A 21,414-nucleotide genomic window follows, 5' to 3' on the forward strand; every position below is an offset into this window, starting at 1 on the left:
ATTTATAATACAGGGACCTTGTGACCACGTAAGGCAGTGAGTATCAGGAGGAGGAATAGGGGACAAATGTGGTGAGAGGGAATGGACAGTCATATGCAAGAGAGAGTTTCATAGGGGTAATTGCCCACTTCATAACCTTTTAAAATAAAGCCTTTCAAAAACTTGAGATCCACATGACCTTTACACAGCTGTAGTAATAAGTAAGCCTGTATCTTTTCCATCAAGACAGTATACAGTACAATGCTAGATGCACTTTGCTCTCTCTGATTGACATAAGGAAGTGGTCTAGAGACCTACAAGGTTAACTACCTTGGATCTATAGACTCCACTCCTGGCCCCTGCCTGCTGTGTTCAGACATGAAGGTTAGAGGATGAAAGCAAGGCTTCTCTTGGTAAATGGAAGCCCAGAGGTACCTGATTAAACTCATAGATGACACGAAGCCCATCAGATCCATTGGTCAGTTGGAGTGTCCTGCAGCCAACAAACATAGATCTCATACTGGTGTGTACCACATCTGGCCTCGGTTTTTAGGCTCTGGAAGGGAACTGGCATGAAGCCTTCATACTCCCTTACCCCCATCACCCTTTTTTTAAAGTTGTTGGTGGGTGGAAACCCTAGATTCTGCTCAGTGCAACTCATTTCAGCCAATAAATGAGAGACCGAGGTGGGAGAGTAGAAAGGTGCCTTTATTTTGTTGAGCAAGGAAAGGAGCAGCTAGGGTTGCTGCTGCCAAGACTGCTCAGTGAGAGCGAGAGCGAGGGGGAAGGTACTTCTAAGGGGTTTACAGGTAGGAAGTTCATACAAGTTACATCAGCAACATTCTTAATCATACTATGCAGGCACAATGGGGTTTACATATAACTTCATGCATCGCACGTTCAGAAAATTGTAGTTAAACTACATCCAGAGGTGGGGAAGTTACCATGTATTAGATACCTAATGAGCTAAAAGGTTCTCCTGAATGTCAGCATGGCGCCTAAACTGATTTCTGCCAATTTCTTCTAGTTTTGGGGCAGCAGTTAAGGAGAGGGGAACCAGGATTTTAATGTAAACCTACGGGGGCGTGCCAAGTAAATTCTAATGTAAAGCACGCTGCTTGAGGCAGTGGAATTTTCTGCAGCCTGGGAACCTCTTAAAGTCTTAAAGTCAACTAACACTGACCCTGGAGTCCCTGGGTGATGCAAATGGTTAATGCGCTTGGCTGCTAACCAAAAGGTTGGCTGTTTAGGTTCACCCAGAGGCTCTTCGGAAGAAAGCCCTAGAAAACTACTTCAGAAAAATCAGCAGTTGAAACCCCATGAAGCACAGTTCTACACTAACACACATAGTTTGCCATGAGTCGGAGTTGACTCAACGTCAGCTGATTTTTTAACATTGACTGTATCCCCAAACTCTAAGTCTAGCCGAAGGAAATGGTTTAATACCAGGCCTCTCCAAGACCCATACTGTTTTACCAAGCCATAGGTAGGACTTTTCTAGAAACATAAGCCTCCCTGATGAACATGCTATCATACCCTCACTAATGAACTGTGAGGCAGCCAAGGTAATTAACGGGAAACTCTGCTTGGTAAAATGTGAAGTAGAGGCCTCTCTTTATTTGTAAGTTTTAATCTGATCCATGTGTTTATGTGGATACTGCAGTGAGGTCTCTTGGCAATTTGTGACCTTTCCTGGTGGATAACAACATCCATTCTAAACAAAGAACAGACTTTTTCCTCAAAATGCTAAGGTTGAGGCAGAACAGTGCCTCAGATTGAAGAGACCAACTGCTGATATTTCTGTCACAATTACAGCCCTGTGTTTTGAGTCGGCCCTACAGAAGAGGGAGAGCTCTTTTCAGCCTTTATCCCTATTCTCTGATGGAGGATGGCGGGGCTCTTCTTCCCTTGAGTTCACTGATCCAGTCTTGAGAGAATGGGAAGGTGAAGGGGGGTTTTCCCCTTGGGCATGTGGGGTGGGAAGAATAGGCTAGGATACATTGACTTTATTCACAGTCTGAGTTTTAGAACTTGTTAAACAGCACTTGGGAGAGTCCATTCTTCCTCTGTCACCCAGAAATCTCTTTGGCTTAGACATCTCTGCTGCCACCACCCTTGCCTAGGCTACCATCATTTCTTGGCTGGACGATACAGCGACCTCTGCTTCCATTTTCTCTCCCTATCTACACAGTCACCACCCATCTGTCCGTTTGTTGTAGGATAGTGGCTTGCGTGTTTCTATGATGCTGGAAGCTATGCCACTCATATTGCAAATACTAGCAGGGTCACCCATGGTGGAAAGATTTCAGTGGATCTTCTGAGATTAGGAAGAAAGGCCTGGTGACCTGCTTCCAAAAATTAACCAATTAAAGCACTACAGTGCTGGGAGATGAGCCTCCTATTGTAGCATTCTACAGTAGTTGCAACAATACACTCAAACATACCAACCATCATGAAGATGGTACAGTGTTTCATCTGTTCTACATAAGGTCACCATGAGTTGAAGCTGACTGCACAGCAGCCAACAACAACAACAACAGTCTATACAGCATCAGAGTGAGCTTCTGAAAATGCAAACCAGTTCATTGCCATCCGTCTACTGTTCTCCACTCTCCTGATGGGAAGCAGTATGGTGAGGTGGTCAAGAGCTTGGGTTCTAAAGTTGGTCTGATAGGGTTCCAATCATTTACTAGCTGGGTAACTTTGGTCAATTTAATAACTCTGGCCTCATCTGTGAAATGGAGATGATGATTATAATAGAACCTACTTCTGGGTGGTTTTTAAGGATTAAAATTTTATGTGGAGCATTTACAACAGTGGCTGGCACATAGTAAGTGCTGAAGTTAATGTTTCTGTTGTTAATATTCTGCATAAAATTCACAGCCATCCTTATCAAACTTAGACTCCAACACAGACTTTTTTTTTTTATTGTTGTAGTTTAAGTGAAAGCTTACATTTCAAGTTAGTCTCATACAAAAATTGATACATACATTGTTATGTGACCCTAATTGCTCTCCCTATAGTGTGACAGCACACTCCTCCTTTCCACCCCTGATTTCCCGTGTCTATTCAACCAGCTCCTAACCCTCTCTACCTTCTCCTCTCACCTCCGGACAGAAACTGCACATTTAGTCTCATGTATCTACTTGAGCCAAGAAGCACACTCTTCATGAGTATCACTTTATGTCCCATAGTCCAGTCCAGTCTTTGTCTGAAGAGTTGGCCTTGGGAATTGTTTTAGTTCTGGGTTGACAGAGAGTCCGGGGGCCATGCTTTCTGGGGTACTTCCAGTCTTAGAGCATTAAGTCTGGTCTTTTTACTAGAATTTGAGTTCTGCACCCCACTTTTCTCCTGCTCCATCACGGACTCACTGTTGTGTTTCCTGTCAGGGCAGTTGTTGGTGGTAGCCGGACACCATCTAGTTCTTCAGGTCTCAGGCTGATGAAGTCTGTGGTTTATGTGGCCCTTTCTGTCTCTTGGGCTAATACTTTACTTGCAACACAGACTCTTGACCCTGCCCATGAGGCCTGTGTGATCTGGTAACTTCTCCAGCCTTATCTCCCACCACTCCTTTTGCCTCCCTACTTTTTCCTGGCGACACTGGCTTTTTCCAGCTCCCCCAAAAGCACCAAGCTCTCTCCTGCTTCAGGGCCTTTGCACAAGCTTTTTCTCTATGAAAAATGTTGACTTTCTTCCCTGTTTGCCTGGCCAATTCCCACTCATCCTTCACATTGCAGCTTAATGTGGCCAACTCCTGCTCATCCTTCATATTGCAGCTTAAATGTCTTAGTTTGCTAATGCTGCTGTAACAGAAATACCAGAAGTAGGTGGTTTTAAAGAATATAAGTTTATTTTCTCACAGTTCTGGATGCTAAAAGTTCAAATAAGGGCCTTTGCTGTGTCAGTTCCTTCTGTGGGCCTCTCTGCTGGTTTCTGGTCTCCGCCGGTGATCCTCGATTCCTTTACTTGTAGATGATCCTCACATGCTGTCTCTCTTCCCCTGTGTGTAAGTCTCTGTGTTTATTCTGGCCTTTTTCTAACTTAGAAGTGATTGGATTTGGAATCCACCCTCTTTTGATATGACCTCAACTGATTGATTACATTGTCTTAGATTGTATTATGGAAGGTGATTACATTACATTACAGAAAGTTATTTGCTTTACTTAAGGCTTGCTTATTTAATCACACATAACTACTCCATGACGTCAACTATCGTTAGGCCAAACCACTGAGAACCATAGTCTCGCCAAGTTGACACATAAAATTAACCATCACAGTGTCCCTTCCTCAGGGAAGCCTCCTTTGATCACTTTGAGGTAAAAGTAGATGCCCATCATTCTCTGTAGTATTCCCCCATTCTTTTCCTTCATACCATTTGCCACAGTCTGTAAGTATATATTCATTTGTAGGTACAGTTGGTATCTTCCTCTCCTATGCCTTAAGCTGCATGAAGCCCAGGATGGGTCTGTAGCACGTAGCTTCCTCAGCCTGTAGCACAGGCCTGGCCTCTGGCCTTTACTTCTCTCTCACATGTGATGAATGAACGCTGTGACCCTAGACTGCTCCAGCTTCCTCTCTGGACCCGTAGTCGATGTATGACGTTCTGTCCATTTGCAGACAGAAATCCTTCAGGATGCTTTTCTAGGTCACAGGCCAGCTGTGGAGGGGGGAAATACATAGCTCAGTGGTTCTCAAATGGTTGCATGCATCAGAAACACCTGGAGGCATTGCTCAACCAGATTGCTGAGCCCTACCTCACATCACATTTTCTGTTTCTGTAGGTATGGGGTGGGACCCCAAAATTTGCAGTTCTCATAATAAGCCCTCCGGTGCTGCTGGTGCTGCTGTTCCTGGGACCACACTTTGAGAACCACTGATAAAGAGGTACAGATAGCAAAACAGTTACCCTAACAGCGTCCAGAGGTCTGCTAGATCACGATTGCCAAAAGAGAAATAAAAGCTTGTTATGGGTGATCCAGCTTAGAGTGTCCTGTTCTGGGCCTCCCTCCCTTCCCCAGTGTGTGATTCTGTGTGAAGTTGCTAATGACCTCAGAGTGGGAAAAGGCTTCTTCCTACTTCTTTTGTTACTCAGGTGGTAGATTTCAGAGCTAGAAAGATTTGCGGTCCAGGGTCCCCCAGGAGAAGAATGTTTGAAAGGAGTTCATTCTGACTGTGTTGTAAAGGCCCCAAAGCAAGGATCCCAGTGGTTTGATTGGAGCTAAATTTAGGACTAGTTATTGGTGGCAACTCCTTCTGCTACTCGTTGTTCTGAAATACTCCTGTAAAGGACTCTTTACATTGGCCCTCTTGGGTTCCTCTTTGCTGACTGAGAGCAATAAGAAAGCTCTTCAGTTTCAGTGGTCCTAGAATAGGCATGCAGTTTCTGTGGAAAAGATTCCTTTCTTCCTCCTCAAGGCCACTGTGATATTTCTCATGGGTTTTGGTGGCCCAAGCAGCCCATTCCGGCCCTGTCAGGGAGGGAGATGGTGGCATTGCAGAGTGAGGACTTAGGAGTCAGACCCCTTCAGGTGTGATACTGCTCTCCCGGCAGTGTGCCTGAGGTACTAGCTTCTTGCCAGTTTTTCTTGTTCTAAAAATGGGGATGGTGATATTTAGGGAAGCTGTGGTGTAGGGGTAAAGCAGAGCCTCTGGATGCAGAGGAATCCAAGTTCAAATCCAAACTTGCTGCTCTTTGCTATGTGACCATGAGCAGGTGATTGAATCCTGTTAGGCCTCAGCATCCTCCTTCATGACATAGAGTTAGAATGGTACCTACCTCCTAGGGTTCTTGGGAAGATAAAATGCTTGTGAAAATTGGTGGAATACAAGTCAAGTCTATAGTTCATGGTATGGTACCATTGTTAATTTCTTAGTTTTTACAAATGTATTATGATTACGTGAAGTGTTAACATTGGGGGATGCTGACTGGGGACATGAGGACTCTCTGTACTATCTTTTCAACACTTCTGTAAATCTAAAATTATTTTGAAATGAAAAGTTCATTAAAAAAATGTTTGTGAAGTGTTTAGCAAGGTGCTTGGGACTTAATAAGCCCTTTGTAAATGGTGATTATTACTGGTACTACTAATACAACCACAGTTACTACTACCAAAGTGTCATTTAATCAGTGTGTTGTGTCCAGCTGACTCCTCTATAAGTGGTGTATTAGTTTCCTATTGCTGCTGTAATAAATTACTACACACTGGTTGGCTTAAAACACCAGACGTTTGTTATCTTAAAGGTACAAAGTCCAAAATGGCTCTCACTAGGCTAAAATTAAGGTGTTGACAGGATTGCAGTTCCTTCAGGAAGCTCTAGGGGACAATCTGTTCCTTGCCGTTTCTGGCTTCTAGAGACTGCCTGTGTTCCTGGACTGCTGGCTGCTCCCTGGCATCACTAGGCCTCTGCTTCTGCCGGCATGGCTCCTCTGACTGACTGACTCTCCTGCTGCCTCTTACAAGTATCCTTGTGATTATGTTGGGTCCATCTAGATAATCCAGGATCCTCTCCCCGTTTTGATCTTTAACTTAATCACACCTGCAAAGTCCCTTTTGCCATGTAGTGTAACATATTCACAGAATTCTGGGGACTAGGATGTGGGCATCTTTGGGGGTCATTCTTCTGTCTGCTGCACTTGGTAAGCTGTCTTCCTTCTCCTTTTTTCATTTGTGTACATCCCATGTCACCTACCCAACCCCTAGAGGAGAGGGACCTGTGGTTTGGGTTTTTGGATTTTTAGTGTGGCAGTGCAGCCTGGGGTCAATGGTAAACTTTAGTTTCCACTTTTGCAAAATGTGGAATGCTGTCTGGCTTGCCTGAGCCGTCCGTGAAGGGTGGTGAGGAAGGGGTGTGGGTGCCTGTGCAAGTGTCATTGTAGGTTGGGGGTGGGGTGGGAAGGACTGGTCTCCAGTGTTGTGTGGACACAGCTGATCCTCCCTGCCACCCTCAAGCACCTGGTGCCTGATGATGGTTTGCCAACTATTCTAGAATGATTGGTAACAGGACCAACAGTGGAGGGTGGCTAGAACATGTGCACACAAAGGTGTCCAGTGGGCTTACTTGTGTTTGCTTACTGATGTGTAGTGCACACTTTCACGTGGGTTTCACCACATCTCTGATGTGGTGAAAAACAGATGAAATTGTGCACTACAGATTATTAGTAAGTAAGCAATGAGTGCTCTGGAGTTAGATGGTCTGGGTTTATCTCCTGGCCCCACCCCTTCTCAGCTGTGTGACTTTCCACAGGCTACTGTAACTCTCTATGTCTCAGTTCCTTCATCGGGGAATGGGGTTAGTAATGGTAGCCACAGAGGGTTGTTGTAAAAGTTAAGTGTACTTTGAAGGCATCTGGCATGTTAGTGCACATTCAGTAATGCTAGCTGCTGCTGTGATCATGAGTGTTATCTGGTACTTCTCCTGAATTTCAGGCTGTGATCCATCGGTCAGGAGCTCTGAATACACTTAACAGTTTTAGCAAAGAACACCTGTGAGCCTGGAGGCACGCTTGGGAGAGGAAAGAATGAGGACAGCTGGAGGTGGTGGTGGACGGAGTTAAGGAGGCTAGGGACAGAGAGATGCAGGGAGTATCTGGAGATGGACAGTACTTGCAGCTCTTTAGAGAAATTCTGTGAGGCATTGGTGGTTCAGTGGCTGAATTGTTACCTTTCATATGGGAGACCGGGGTTGGACTTCTAGTCGATGCACTTCATGTGCGGCCACCACCCGTCTGTCACTGGAGGTTTATGTGTTGCTATGATGCTGAACAGGTTTCAGTGGTGCTTCCAGACTAAGATGGAGGAGGAAGAAAGGCCTGGTGATCTACTTCTGAAAATTAGTCAGTGAAAACCCTGTGGATCACAGTAGTTTAGTCCGCAGCTGATCATGGGCATGGTGCAGGACAAGGCTGCATTTTCTTCTGTTGTGCATGGGGTTACCATGAGCCAAGGGCCAACTTGATAGCAACTAACAACAACAGAGAAATTCTGGGCCCTTGTGAAGCACGTCAGATACTCAGCCTCGGACTGTGACAGACCTCCCGTAGCCTGCATCCAAAGCAATGAGTGTCCTTGGGTCAGTTGAATGAGCAGGGCTGGGGTAAGGTCCTTTCAGCAGGATTGTGCTCAGTACACAATGTGGGCCTGGCCTGGGGGCTGGGCTGGGCCTGGGAGGGTGGGGAGGAAGTGAAGTCATTTTTCAGCTTTGTGTAAGGACTATCTCTTAGAAGACGCATATTTCTGGTGGGAACCTTGTTACCTGGTAACCCATTTAATGTCTGAATGCTGGCCTCTTGCCTTCTCCGTTCCCCTCCCCTCCCCTCCCCTCAGGCAGCTGAGGGACCTGAGCCAAGGCCTGGCCGCTCCTTGCCTCCTGGGCCCCTGGCACTCTAGCTTGGAGGAGGCAGAAGCGTGGAACCACACAGCCCCAAGAAAGGTGAGAGTGAGAGTAGCAGGACTGTCTTCTGCTCAGACTTCCCCCTGAGTTTTCAAAAACTTGCAAATTGGTCTCAAGAGTAAAGCTTATTTTTTTTCCCCAGTAAGGGTGTGTTCCTGGCTTGGGACTGCCTTTCATGAGGGTGGGTGGTAACCTTTTCATGTACTTGTTTGAATATTCATTTCAAATCTGTGGCTTTCTCTGTCAGCATGTTGGGTTCCTTTTTGTTAGAATGATTTTACTCAAAAGATTTGTTAAAAAAAAAAAAAAAAAACACCTGTAGGCCCAGTGTATTTTCCTGTCAGGAGTGACTTCACCAGTATTCCAAGTAAACGCTGAAAGATACGAGTATGTGGAGACTGGCAAAGCAATAAACATGAGGATGCACATATTCCCCTTAAAGAAATGGATTTCCTCATAGTTCTAGGTGAGGTATTTTTCCCGTGCTCACTGTCTGAAGGCCATTGGCTGCTGACCAGAGGGGCATCAGCCCAAATGATGAGTGCCAGGTTTATGGACACCCCTGAAGAGTATGACTGGAAAGGATCACAGTGATGTGAGCCAGGAGTATTGCGTGTCCCCCCGCCCCCCGCCTTTTCCAGTTGTATTAGGACTTTGAATCAAAATCATATTTAGAAAATGCCACTGATTGAGTTGCTTACTATGTACTGGGAACTTTAGGTACATTCCCTCATTTAATCTTTATAATAGCAGTTATTAATCCTGTTTTACTGATGGAGTCTTTGTGTGGTTCAGAGGGTTAGTATGCTGTATTGATAACTGAGGAGCCTTGGTGGTGCAGTGGTTAAGAGCTGCATCTGCTAATCAAAGGGTCCACAGTTCGAATCCACCAGCTGCTCGCTGGAAACCCTATGGGGCATTCTACTCTGTCCTGTAGGGTAGCTATGAGTAGGAATTGACTCGATGGCAATAGGTTTTTTCCTTCTTTTTTATTTATTTATTTTATTGTATTTTAGATGAAGGTTTACAGAACAAACTAGTTTCTTATTAAACAGTACACATATTGTTTTATAATATTGGTAACAACCCCACGACATGTCAACACTCTCCCTTCTTGACCTTGGGTTACCTGTTATCAGCTTTCCTGTCCCCTCCTGCCTTCTAGTCCCTGTCCCTGGGCTGGTGTGCCCTTTAATCTCATTTTGCCTTATGGGCTTGTCTAATCTTTGGCTGAAGGGTGAACCTCGAGACTGAGCAAAAAGGGTGTCTGGGGGTCATACTTCCGGGGTTTCTCCAGTCTCTGTCAGGGCAAGTAAGTCTGGTCTTTTTTTGTGAGTTAGAGTTTTGTTCTACACTTTTCTGCAGCTCTTCCGGGACCCTCTATTGTGATCTCTGTCAGAGCAGTCAGTGGTGTTAGCCAGGCACCGTCTAGTTGTGCTGAACTTAGTCTGGTGGAGGCCGTGGTACATGTGGTCCGTTAGTCCTTTGGACTAATCTTTCCCTTATGTCTTTAGTTTTCTTCATTCTTCCTTGCTCCCGGAAAGATGAGACCAGTGGAGTATCTTAGATGGCTGCTCACAGACTTTTAAGACCCCAGATGCTACTCACCGAAGTAGAATGTAGAACATTTTCTTTATAAACTATGTTATATCAATTGAGCTAGATGTTCCCCAAGACCATGGTCCCCACAGCCCTCAACCCAGCAATTCAATCCCTCAGGGAGTTTGGATGTGTCTATGGAGCTTCCATGACCTTGCCTTGTGCAAGATGTGCTGACTTCCCCAGTACCGAGTACTGTCATGCCCTTCACCAGAGTTACCACTTATCTGTTGTCTGTTTAGTGTTTTTCTATCTTCACACCTCCCCTTCCTCGAAATGATCAAAGATTGTTTCTTTTTGTGTGTAAACCTTTTCATGAGTTTTTACAGTAGTAGTCTCATACAGTATTTGTCCTTTTGTGATTGACTTATTTCACTCAGCATAATGCCCTCCAGATTCATCCGTGTTATGAGATGCTTTGCAGATTGATCATTATTCTTTATCGTTACATAATACTCTGTTGTATCTATGTACCATAGTTTGTCTATCCACTCACCTGTTGTTGGGCTTCTAGGTTGTTTCCATCTTTTTGCTATTGTGAAAAATGCTGCGATACACATGGGTATGCATCGTCTATTCGTGTGATGACTTTTATTTCTCTAAGATATATTCCTAGGAGTAGGATTGCTGGATCGTATGGTATTTCTGTTTTTAGCTTTCTAAGGAAGTGCCATTTCATTTTCCAAAATGGTGGTATCATTTTGCATTCCCACCAGCAGTGCATAAGAGTTCCGAACTCCCTGCAGCCTCTCCAACATTTGTTATTTCCTGTTTTTTTGATTTGTGCCAGCAATGCTGGGGTGAGATGGTATCTCATTGTGGTTTTGATTTGCATTTCTCTAATGGCTAGTGATCCTGAGCATTTCCTCACATGTCTGTTGGCCGCTTGAATGTCTTCTTTGGTGAAGTGTGTGTTCGTTTCCTTTGCCTGTTTTTTAATTGGATTATTTGTCTTTTTGTTGTAGAGGTGTTGGATTTTCCTGTACATTTTAGAGATTAGAATTTTGTCGGATTTGTAATAGCCAAAATTTTTTTCCTAGTCTGTAGGTTCACTTTTTACTCTTTTGGGGAAATCTTCTGATGAGCATAAGTATTTAATTTTTAGAAGATCCCAGTTATCTAGCTTATCTTCAGGAGTTTCTGTGTTTTTGGTTATGGTTTTATCCTGTTAATGCCGTGCATTTTGAATTAATTTTTGTGTATGGCGTGAAGTATCGCTCCTGTTTCATTTTTTTGCACGTGTACATCCAGTTTGCCAGGACCATTCGATGGACTTCAGGCCCTTGTCGAATATCAGGTGACCATAGGTAGATGGATTTACATCTGGGTTCTCAATTCTGTTCCATTGGTCAGTGTATCTGTCATTGTACCAGTACCAGACTGTTTTGGCTACCATAGCTATCCAGGGCTTCTTGCCTTTCCATATAAAGTTAATGATTAGTTTTTCCATCTCTTTAAAGAATGTTGTTGGTATTTGGATCGGGATTCCATTGTATTTGTAACTTGCTTTGGGTAAAATTGTTATTTTCACAATGTTGAGTCTACGTATCTATGAGCATGGTATGTTTTTCCGTTTATGTAGATTTCTTTTAGTTTCTTGCAGTAGCATTTTGTAGTTTTTTTTGTATAGGTTTTGTATGTCCCTGGTTAGATTTATTCCTAACTATTTTATTTTTTTAGGGGCTGTTATAAATGGTATTTTTTTCCTGATTTCCTGTTCATTGTTTTCTTTATCGGTGTATAGGAATCCAACTGATTTTTGTATGTTTATCTTGTATTGTGCTACCCTGCTGAATCTTTCTATTAGTTCCAGTAGTTTTCTCATGGAGTCTTTTGGGTTTTCTATTTATAGTATCATATTGTCTGCAAATAGGGACAGTTTAATGTCTTCAGTACCAATTTTGATGCCCCTTATTTTTTTTTTCTTGCCTTATTGTTCTAGCTAGGACTTCCAGCACAATGTTAATTAAGAGTGGTGATAAAGGACATCCTTGTCTTGTTCCTGTTCTCAAGGGGAATGTTTTCAGCCTCTCTCCATTAAGAATGATTTTGGCTGTTGGTTTTGTATAGATGCCCTTTATTATGCTGAGAAGTTTCCCTTCTATACCTATTTTATTGAGAGTTTTTATCTGGAATGGGTGTTGGACTTTGTTGAATGCCTTTTCTGCATTGATTGAGATGATCATATCACTCATTCCTTTTATATATGTGGTGAATTATGTTTTGAACCATCCTTGCATACCTGGTATGAATCCTACTTGGTTGTGGTGTATTATTTTTTGGATATGATGCTGAATTCTGTTGGCTAGAATTTTGTTGAGAATTTTTGCATCTGTATTCAGGAGAGATATTGTCTGTAATTCTTTTTGTGGTGTCTTTGTCTGATTTTGGTATCAGGGTTATGCTGGCTTCATAGAATGAATTCAGAAGTATCAATTCCTTTTCTATTTTCTGAAATAGTTTGAGTAGTACTGGTGTAAGCTATTCTCTGAATGTTTGGTAGAATTCTCCAGTGAAGCCATCTGGGCCAGGGCTTTTTTTTGTTGGGAATTTTTTAAATACCTTTTCAGTGTCTTCTCTTGTTATGAGTCTGTTCAGATTTTCAACATCATTTTTTGTTAGTTTGGGTAGGTAGTGTGTTTCTAGAAATTTGTCAATTTCCTAGACGTTTTCAAATTTGTTAGAATATAGTTTTTCATAATACTGTGTTGTGATCCTTTTTATTTTTCTTTGGGCCAGTTGTAATGTCCTCCATTTCATTTCTTATTTGGGTTATTTGCGTCCTCTCCTGTTTTTCTTTTGTCAACTTGACCAGTGATTTGCTGATTTTGTTGATCCTTTCAAAGAACCTACTTCTGGTTTTGTTAATTCTTTCTGTTGTTTTTCTGTTTTCTCTTTCATTTGCTTTATGATATTAGGGAAGTTTTCTGTCAGCAATTCTTCAGTGATCCTCTCTGTATTTTCTGTTTTCTCCCCCTATTCTGAAACTCTGATCACTTGCAAATTTTTGGTTTTGATTGTATCCCACATAATTCTCAGTTTTCTCTGATTTTTCGTCAGAGTTATATCCAAATGTTTGTCTTCAATTTTGCTGAGCCTGTCTTTCATCATTTCAAACCTGTTCCTCAGCTCTTCTGTGACACTATCCATTTCTGAAATCTTGTTGTTTATCTTTTGGATTTCTAATTGTTGCTTTTGTATGATTTCCAGTTGTGAGTTTATTTTGGCATTTTGTTCCTGTATTATTTTCCTGAATTCTTCCTTTTTTTGTCTGCCTTTTCCATGAATTTGTTTATATTTTCCTCATTTTTGTCAGCTTTTTACTTCAACTCTTGGATATCTGTGAATATTAGAGATTTGAATTCCCTATCAGATAGTTCTAGTGCCTTTTCTTCCACTGGAAAGTCATCTGATGTTTTCTTTTGGACACTTGGAACCATCCTGTCCTGTTTTTTTTAATATGTTTTAATATTGTCTGCTGTCTTTGGGGCATTCGGTAGTTATTTTCTTCGTTTATTGGTTGTAGATTTGTTTGTTTCATTCTGCCTTTTTTTTTTATTTGGTTATGTCTGAGCAGGCAGGCTGTGCATTCTTTGTTGTTTGCTCATCTCTGGGCATGCTACTTTTCACCTCCTTGCCTAGTGGGCAGGGCTGTTCGCTCAGCTGTGGTGCAGCAGTGCAGATCCAGCTGAAGGGGAGGGGCTGGGATGCGTTTTTGGTGGCGTATACTAGGTCTGCCAGGGTGTGCTGGGAATCAGTGTAGGTCAGGTTCTGGTAGGCGTTGCCTGTGCTGCTCAGGGGTGTGATGTTCAGCGCATGGTGCAGGTAGGCAGGAAGGAGGGGGGAGGTTGTAATGTGTAGAGCTTAGATGAGTTTGGCAAAAAAGAGAGAGAGCAGAGAGAAACAGGAGCCCAAAAGAAACAAAGAAAAACATGCACAAAGGAAAAGAATAAGAGTGCTAAGGGAGCTTGCCATTGGAGTGTAGAGACAAGAGACTGAGAAATGGAGAAAAAGAAAGAAGAATAAAAAAGAAAAAGAGAAAAAAATAAACATTAGAAAGAAAGAAAAAAAGAAAAGAAAAGCCCCCAGGGATCCCACTGGTGCAGCTGCGAAGACCAGGGAAGTGGCTTCCAGGCTTCAGAGTACAGCCTGGCCAGAAGGGGCAGTGTTGTCACAAAGCATCAGGTATTCAGGAGACAGGAAAGGAAGGTGTGTTGGTCATCTAGTGCTGCCATAACAGAAATACCACAAGTGGATGGCTTTAATAAAGAGAAATTTATTTTTTCACAGTCTGGTAGGCTAGAAGTCCAAATTCAGGGCATCAGCTCTAAGGGAAGGCTTTCTCTCTCTGTCAGCTCTGGAGGAAGGTCTTCATCATTGTTAGTCTTTCCCTAGACTAGAAGGTTCTCTGCGCAGGAACTTCAGGTCCAGAGGACGCAGTCTTCTGCTGGTGCTTCTTTCTTGGTGGTATGAGGTCTCCAACTCTGCTTGCTTCCCTTTCCTTTTATCTCTTGAGAGATAAAAGGTGGTGCAGGCCACACCCCAGGGAAATTCCCTTTACATTAGATCAGGGATGTGACCTGGGTAAGGGTGGTGGTATGGTCCCACCCTAAATGCTGTTTAATGTAAAATTACAGTCACAAAATGGAGAACAACCACACAGTACTGGGAATCCTGGACTAGCCAAATCGATACACACATTTTTTGGGGGACATAATGCAATCTATGACTGAAGGTAGGTATAGAGAGACGAGAAACTGAGAAATGAAGAAAGACAAAAAGTAAAAAAAAAAAAGAAATGCCACCAGGGATCCCAACTGCTGAGCTCCCAAGCCAGGCATTACAGCTCGCCTAGAAGGGGCTCCCAAGCTGCGAGAGAAGAAAACAAAAACAAACAAACAAGATAAAAAAAAAAAAAAAAAAAAAGAGGAAGAAAATGTCCCCGGGAATCCCACCAGCGTGGCAGCACGGACTGGGGAAGCAGTTGCCCAGCTGAGCAGCTCTTCACAGTCTTTGAAGAAGAAGCAAAGCTAGCACATGGAGCCAGGTGTTCGAGAGAAAGGAGGGGGAGGTGGTGAGAGGCAGAGAAGAAACCGAAAGAATCGGAAAAACGAAACATCAGTAACAAACAAATGGCACTGATGGAGCTGGCCAGTGTGGGTGGGGTGCATCTAGACGGCATTGGGCTGGAGCCAGTGTCTCCCAGCCAAGAGACTGCGGCCAGCAGCAAGTGGCAAAGGTTGAGTGGGGGGAAGAAGGGTGGGGTGTGGGAAAGCGTATACGGCTAGTTACTGGATGTTCTGTCTCCTGCTAGGAGCTCCATGAAGCTGCTTTCCCATAGTCCGTGTCAGCTGCTGTCCAACAGGAGTCCAAGATGATGAATCTGTGCTGTGTTAGCTGATAGAGGACTTCTGCACATATCTCTACTCGCTGTCTGTTCTCTGTCAGTTTCTTATTCCAGTCGGTGCTTGGCTGTGTTTATCTTTTCATTAGACACTTAGGGTTCCAGGACTGATGTTTGTCTCTGTTTTACTTAGCTTTTCGGGTCTTTGCTGTGGAGGGATGGCGTGGTTCTTCTGTCCATAGTGCCATATTGTGACAATAGGTTTTTTTGTTGTTGTTGTTACTTACTGAGAGTGTAGAAGTTCAAGTCTACTTCGAAGCACCACAGAAGAAACGCCTGGAAAGGCCTACTTCTGAAATATCGGCTATTGAAAACCCTGTGGCAACTGGTACTGGTACTAGTACTGATGAAGATACTGAGCCTAAATGGTTGAATAATTTCCCCCAGGGTGCCACAGCTAGGATCTGATCAGAGTTGGAGTTTGGGCTCAGGTCAGGTTTACCCCAAAAAACCAAACCAAACCAAACCCATTGCCATCAAGTCAATTCTGACCGTATAGGACACAGTAAAACTGCCCCATGGGTTTCCAAGGAGCGCCTGGTGGATTCGAACTTCCAGCCTTTTGTTTAGCAGCTGTAGCTCTCGGCCACTATGCCACTAGGGTTTCCAAAGACCCTGTCATTTCTACTGTTCGTTGTCCTCTTAAGGAGACTTACTTATCCAAAGAGGAGGAGGGGAAGAGATGACATTTATTGAAAGCCCGCTGCAAGCCAGACACTATACTTAAGTGCTTTACCATTATCTCTCTATGCTTTACCATTATCTCTCTAAGCTTCAGCACCCTGTCGGGTAGGTACTGTTATTGCCTCTGCTTCACAAAAGATGGAACTTAGAGGTGTTAATTGCTTTGCCCAGTAAATAGTGGAGCTGGAATTCAGACAGTCTGACTCCAGAGCATGGGCTCCTATCTGCGGCACAAAACTTCCATGGGCCTGGAGACTTATCCTGAGCAAGCTGTTCATTGGAGGGGGATGACCTTAGTGGTCTAAGAATCCTGTGTCTGAATAATAGCATATGAATAGAATGTTGTTGGTTGCTTGTGGAGTTGGCTGTAACTCATGACAACCTTGTATATAACAAAATGAAACGCTGCCCATTCCTATGCTATCTCCGTGATTGTTGTTATCATTGTTAATGAGCTTTCTTCCAATCCTGATGTCACGTTCTGCTTCATATAGTTCAGCTTCTCAGATTATTTGTTCAGCATACAGTTTGAATAAGGTGAAAGGATATAACCCTGCCACACACTTTTTCTGATTTTAAACCACATAGTATTCTCTTGTTCTGTTCAAATGACTGCCTCTTAATTCACGCACAGGTTCTGTAGGAGCACAATTAAGTGTTCTGGAATTCTCATTCTTCGTTATTATCCACAATTTGTTATGATCCACACAGCTGAATGCCTTCACGTAATCAATAGAATATGAATAGAAACTGTATTTTCAGTGAATTAATAACTATTTGTAGACTGTTTTGTTTAAGATTATGTATCTAAGTGCTGTAAGATATTCAGAGATTCCGGGAAGTATAAGTCATGCCCAGCTCTTGAGTTTACAGTCTGGCTATGCATGTTACCCCACACAGGAGGGAGGGGTCAATTCAGGTCTGGGAAAGTTTCCTAGAGTGGGTGGTCTTTGTGTTATGCAAGGGTAAGTTGGGTCATGGAGGGAGGCGGAATGCACTGGGGTCAGGGAGAAGAGCCTGAAGTTAGGGAGAGAATGTTGACCAGTTGGCTTGAGCAAAGGAGGCCTTCCTAACTCAAGAGGGCTCTGGAGGCCAGAATTTGATTTTAGAGATGGTGTTGTGTAAGTCCTTCTATTGAAGTAGAAAGGTGTGGCCTGAGGGGATTTTCCAAGGCAACTGAATTCAGACTGTGTTCCAGAATGGGTGGGAGAGAAGGAGATGAAGCTGGAGATAGGTCTGAAGGGTTAGAAAGCTACTGTGAGCTTGCCACCACCAGTTAGCCATTGAGTTGATTCCAACTCTTGGTGACCCCATGTGTTTTAGACTAGACTGTGATCTATCAGAAGAAGATTGTTAGGCCTTTCTTCCAAGGAGCCTCTGAGTGATCTCGAACCTCCAACCTTTTGGTTAGCAGCCCCCCCCACATTAACAGTTTGTACCACACAGATTCCATTGTTGTGAGCTACTGGGTAGGAAATAGTTGAGGCTGGAACTGTCATTGGAGCTAGTTGGCTGTGTTCCTTTACCAGAGTTGAGAAATGCTGGGAAGAGAGGCAGAGATGCCAGGGCCTGCTGATGTCACTGAGGTGGGAGCTCAGAGAGAGGACAGAGAAACGCGGATTCAGGTTTCTATGGCTTTCATAGGCTTCAAGAGGGACATACTGTTAGTTTATTTTCCCCCATCCAGTGCCCAGAATGATGAATTGATTTGCATTTTTTTAAAGAAAACTCTCCACCTTAATTTGTTGTCCTAGCTCATCAGAGTTCCCATTCACTATCTTGTCAGAATGCTCCTTAGAGGCAAGGATGGCGAGACTTCTTCTTACATACTTTGGACATGTTATCAGGAGAGATCGGTCCCTGGGAAAGGACATCATGCTTGGTAGAGTAGAGGGTCAGCAAAAGAGAGGAAGACCCTCAACAAGATGGATTGACACAGTGGCTGCAACAATGGGCTGAAACATAACAATAACTGTGAGGATGATGCAGGACCGGGCAGTGTTTCGTTCTGTTGTATGTGGGGTCACTGTGAGTCAGAACCGACTGAACGGTGCCTAACAACAACAACCTTGTCATTGTGGTGAGCGAGCCCCAGGTCTGACCTGCACACCAGTTTGAGTCTGGAACTATCAAGGGGGTTGTCAGAATTACATAAAGGGGTTGGCAGTGGAAGTGGATTTTGACTTGGGTCCACCACGTCGTAGACCAATGTTGGCAGCTGTGGAAGGTCTGGCTTGGTGTGGGCTTGGAGTTCACTCCTAGTAGCCTAAGGCACAGGCAGGGAGGAGGAAGGAAAGCAGTGAAGAACTGGGGAAAGGAGAGGAAATGCCACATGCAGGACACAGCAGTGGAAGATGAGCATCAGTGGCCTTGCTACTTACCACTCTGTGGGCCTTGCCCCTGGTTGCTGTTCCCTGCCAGCTGGGAGGCTGTCTTAGGCCGGGTTCTCTAGAGTAGCAAAACCAGTAAAGCATATATACATATACATATACAGATAGATAGATAGATAGATAGATAGAGATTGATATCAAGGAAATGGCTCATGAGGTTTTTAGAGGTTGTAACGTCCCAAGTCCTTGGGGCAGGAAAGAAGCTTCTCCTGACTCACATAGCCGCAGGGGCTGGCAAACCCAAGATCAGCAGGCTGGAGAGCAGGGCTGTTGCTTACAGGCTGTGAAGATTGATGAATTTCAAGATTAGCAGGCAAGACCACAGGTAAGCTGCTAGCTTAAGTTCCAAGAACCGGAGGTCAGACGAACAGGAGCCAGCTGCAGGATCCAGAACAAACAAAAGCCCTAGCAAGGAGAGCAGGAAGGACTAGGTGGTGGAGGGTGGAGGGATAAAGGCTGTGGGGGTGGTGAGCTGCTAAAGGTGCTGCCCCCACCAGTACCACTCACCGCAGATCCCATCGTTGGGGTGATCACATATCAAGCCTCAATAGGGAAATGATCGCAACATTATATGACTGCCAAATCACTGAGAATCATGGCCCAGCCAAGTTGACACACGGTCTTAACCATCACAGGGGCTAATCCGACATTACCCAACACTGTACTTTAGGATCCTTCCCCTAATTGGAGCTATACTCAGAGTGTCTCAAGTTTTTCATTGCAGGGAACATTTTGAATAATTTCTAGATAAGTTGCCCCTGGGAGGGGAGAGGCTCTTTTTTAGCCTACTGTAAGACTGTCATTGTCACAGAAGCTTTGCTCATTTTTTCAACTTTTAGTGATGTGATGGGGTGAGTGATTGGTATGAAATGTAGTGATTAGAAGGTTAACTTTCTTGCATTTTTTTCTTTAATGATTAGAAACGAGAACACATTTGGGGACCTTGTCTTGCCAAGGAGGAATAAACCAAATCAAACCCGTTACCGTCCAGTTGATTCCGACTCATAGCAACCCTGTAGGACAGAGTAGAATTGCCCCATAGGGTTTCCAAGGAATGGCGAGTAGATTCAAACTGCCAACCTTTTGGTTAGCAGCTGAGCTCTGAACCACTGCACCATAAGGTCTCCCATAACAGAGATTAACTTCTCACCTGGAGAGAGTGATGATGAGGACGTGCCTGTCTAGGTGGTTGTACGTATGTCTGTGTGTGTGTTTGTCTCTCAACCTAAAGTTGCATAGGGTAGTTATTCCTGAGTGGGAGGGCCTATAATAATTACTTCTTAGTGCTTCTCATTTCTGACGCTTACTGTTGTATGAGGCTGGTAGTCTTGCTTTATGTTTGTTGAATGACTTAACTCCTCATGAATTGTTATTCCTCACAAAATGAGACCTAAAGGTGCCTAGGTATGGGCACAGTGAGCCTAGCAAAGCCTTTAATTACTCCTGTGGTGAAGAGGCTCTGTCCTCTTCCGCAGTGTTGGTAGGGTATTAGATGAATAGATGCTGACCTGAAATGTCTTTAGACCAGCGCTGTCTAGTAGAACTTTCTGTGATGATGAAAATGATCTATATCTGTGCTGTCCAATATGGTAGCCACTAGCCACATGTGGCTATTGAACACTTGAAATATGACTAGTGCATTTAAAGAACCAAATTTTAAATTTTCTTTAGTTTTTATTAAATTTAAATGGCCCCATGTGGCAAGTGGCTACATATTGGACAGCACCGCTCTAGACAATGGCAAGAGATAACTGGTTGTTGCATTTATAGGACTTAGAAATAGGTCCTTGGTAGGGAGACTTATTTATGAGGGGAGATATAAGACACAGGGTATACAAGTGGACATTAGTAATTTAATTTAAAAAAAAAAATAACAGTTGCTGTCAAGTTGATTCCAACTCTTGGTGACCTTCTCATCCCTTGTATATCAGAGTAGAACTGTGCTCCGTAGGATTTTCTTTTTCTTTTTTCCTATACCAAAATTTATACATGCATTGGTATGTGACCCTAATTGCTCTCCCCATACTGTGACAGCACACTCCTTCTTTCCACTCCTGATTCCCCATGTCCATTCAACCACCTTCTAACCCTCTCTGCCTTCCTTTGTCACCTCTGGACAGAAGCTGCCCATTTAGTTTCTTGTATCTACTTGAGCTAAGAGGTCCATAGGATTTTCAATGGCTGATTTTTAGGAAGTAGATTGCCACACCTTTTTTCCAAGGTGCCTCTGAGTGGACTTGAGCTGCCAACCTTTTGGATAGCAGCCAAGCACGTTAACTGTTTGCATCACCTAGGGCCTCCTAGTAAATTGTAGTTGTTATTAGGTGCCGTTGAGTCTGTTCCGACTCATAGTGACCCTGTGTACAACAGAATAAAACACTGCCTGGTCCTGCGCCATCCTCAGAATCGTTGTTATACTTGAGCCCATTGTTGCAGCCACTGTGTCAATCCATCTCGTTGAGGGTCTTCGTGTTTTTCGCTAACCAAGCATAATGTCCTTCTCCAGGGATTGATCCCTCCTGATAACATGTCCAAAGTATGTGAGATGTAGTCTTGCTGTCCTTGCTTCTAAGGAACATTCTGGCTGTACTTCTTCCAAGACAGATTTGTTTGTTCTTTTGGCAGTCCATGGTAAATTCAGTATTCTTCGCCAACACCGTAATTCAAAGGCATCAGTTCTTCTTTGGCCTTGCTTATTCATTGTCCAGCTTTCGCATGCATATGAAGCGATTGAAAACACCATGGCTGGTGCACATTAGTCTTCAAGATGACATCTTTGCTTTTTAACACTTTAAAGAGATCTTTTGCAGCAGATTTACCCAATGCAGTGCATTATTTGATATCTTGACTGCTCCTTCCATGGGTGTTGATTGTGGATCCAAGTAAAACGCAGTCCTCGACAACTTCAGTCCTAGTAAATTAGTAGGTAGCATGTGATTGTGAAATTAAATGTTGGAATTAAAAGAA

At 43.6% G+C, this 21,414-nt stretch overlaps 1 protein-coding gene across 3 annotated transcripts in view; it reads left to right on the forward strand.

Annotated features, from left to right (window-relative positions):
• The window catches only part of MGAT5 (alpha-1,6-mannosylglycoprotein 6-beta-N-acetylglucosaminyltransferase), a 450,048-nt gene that overhangs the window by 49,399 nt on the left and 379,235 nt on the right, over positions 1–21,414 (forward strand). Inside the window, exon 2 of one of the 3 annotated variants that reach the window (XM_023730183.1) lies at positions 4,761–4,863. The exons of the other annotated variants lie outside the window; for them this stretch is intronic. The gene's annotated coding sequence lies outside the window, so the exon portion shown is untranslated. The remainder of the gene's footprint in view (positions 1–4,760; positions 4,864–21,414) is intronic. 3 annotated transcript variants of the gene reach the window in all.

This window comes from Trichechus manatus, unplaced genomic scaffold (genome assembly GCF_000243295.1).
Source record: "Trichechus manatus latirostris isolate Lorelei unplaced genomic scaffold, TriManLat1.0 scaffold00033, whole genome shotgun sequence".
In the NCBI taxonomy this organism is placed as follows: domain Eukaryota; kingdom Metazoa; phylum Chordata; class Mammalia; order Sirenia; family Trichechidae; genus Trichechus; species Trichechus manatus.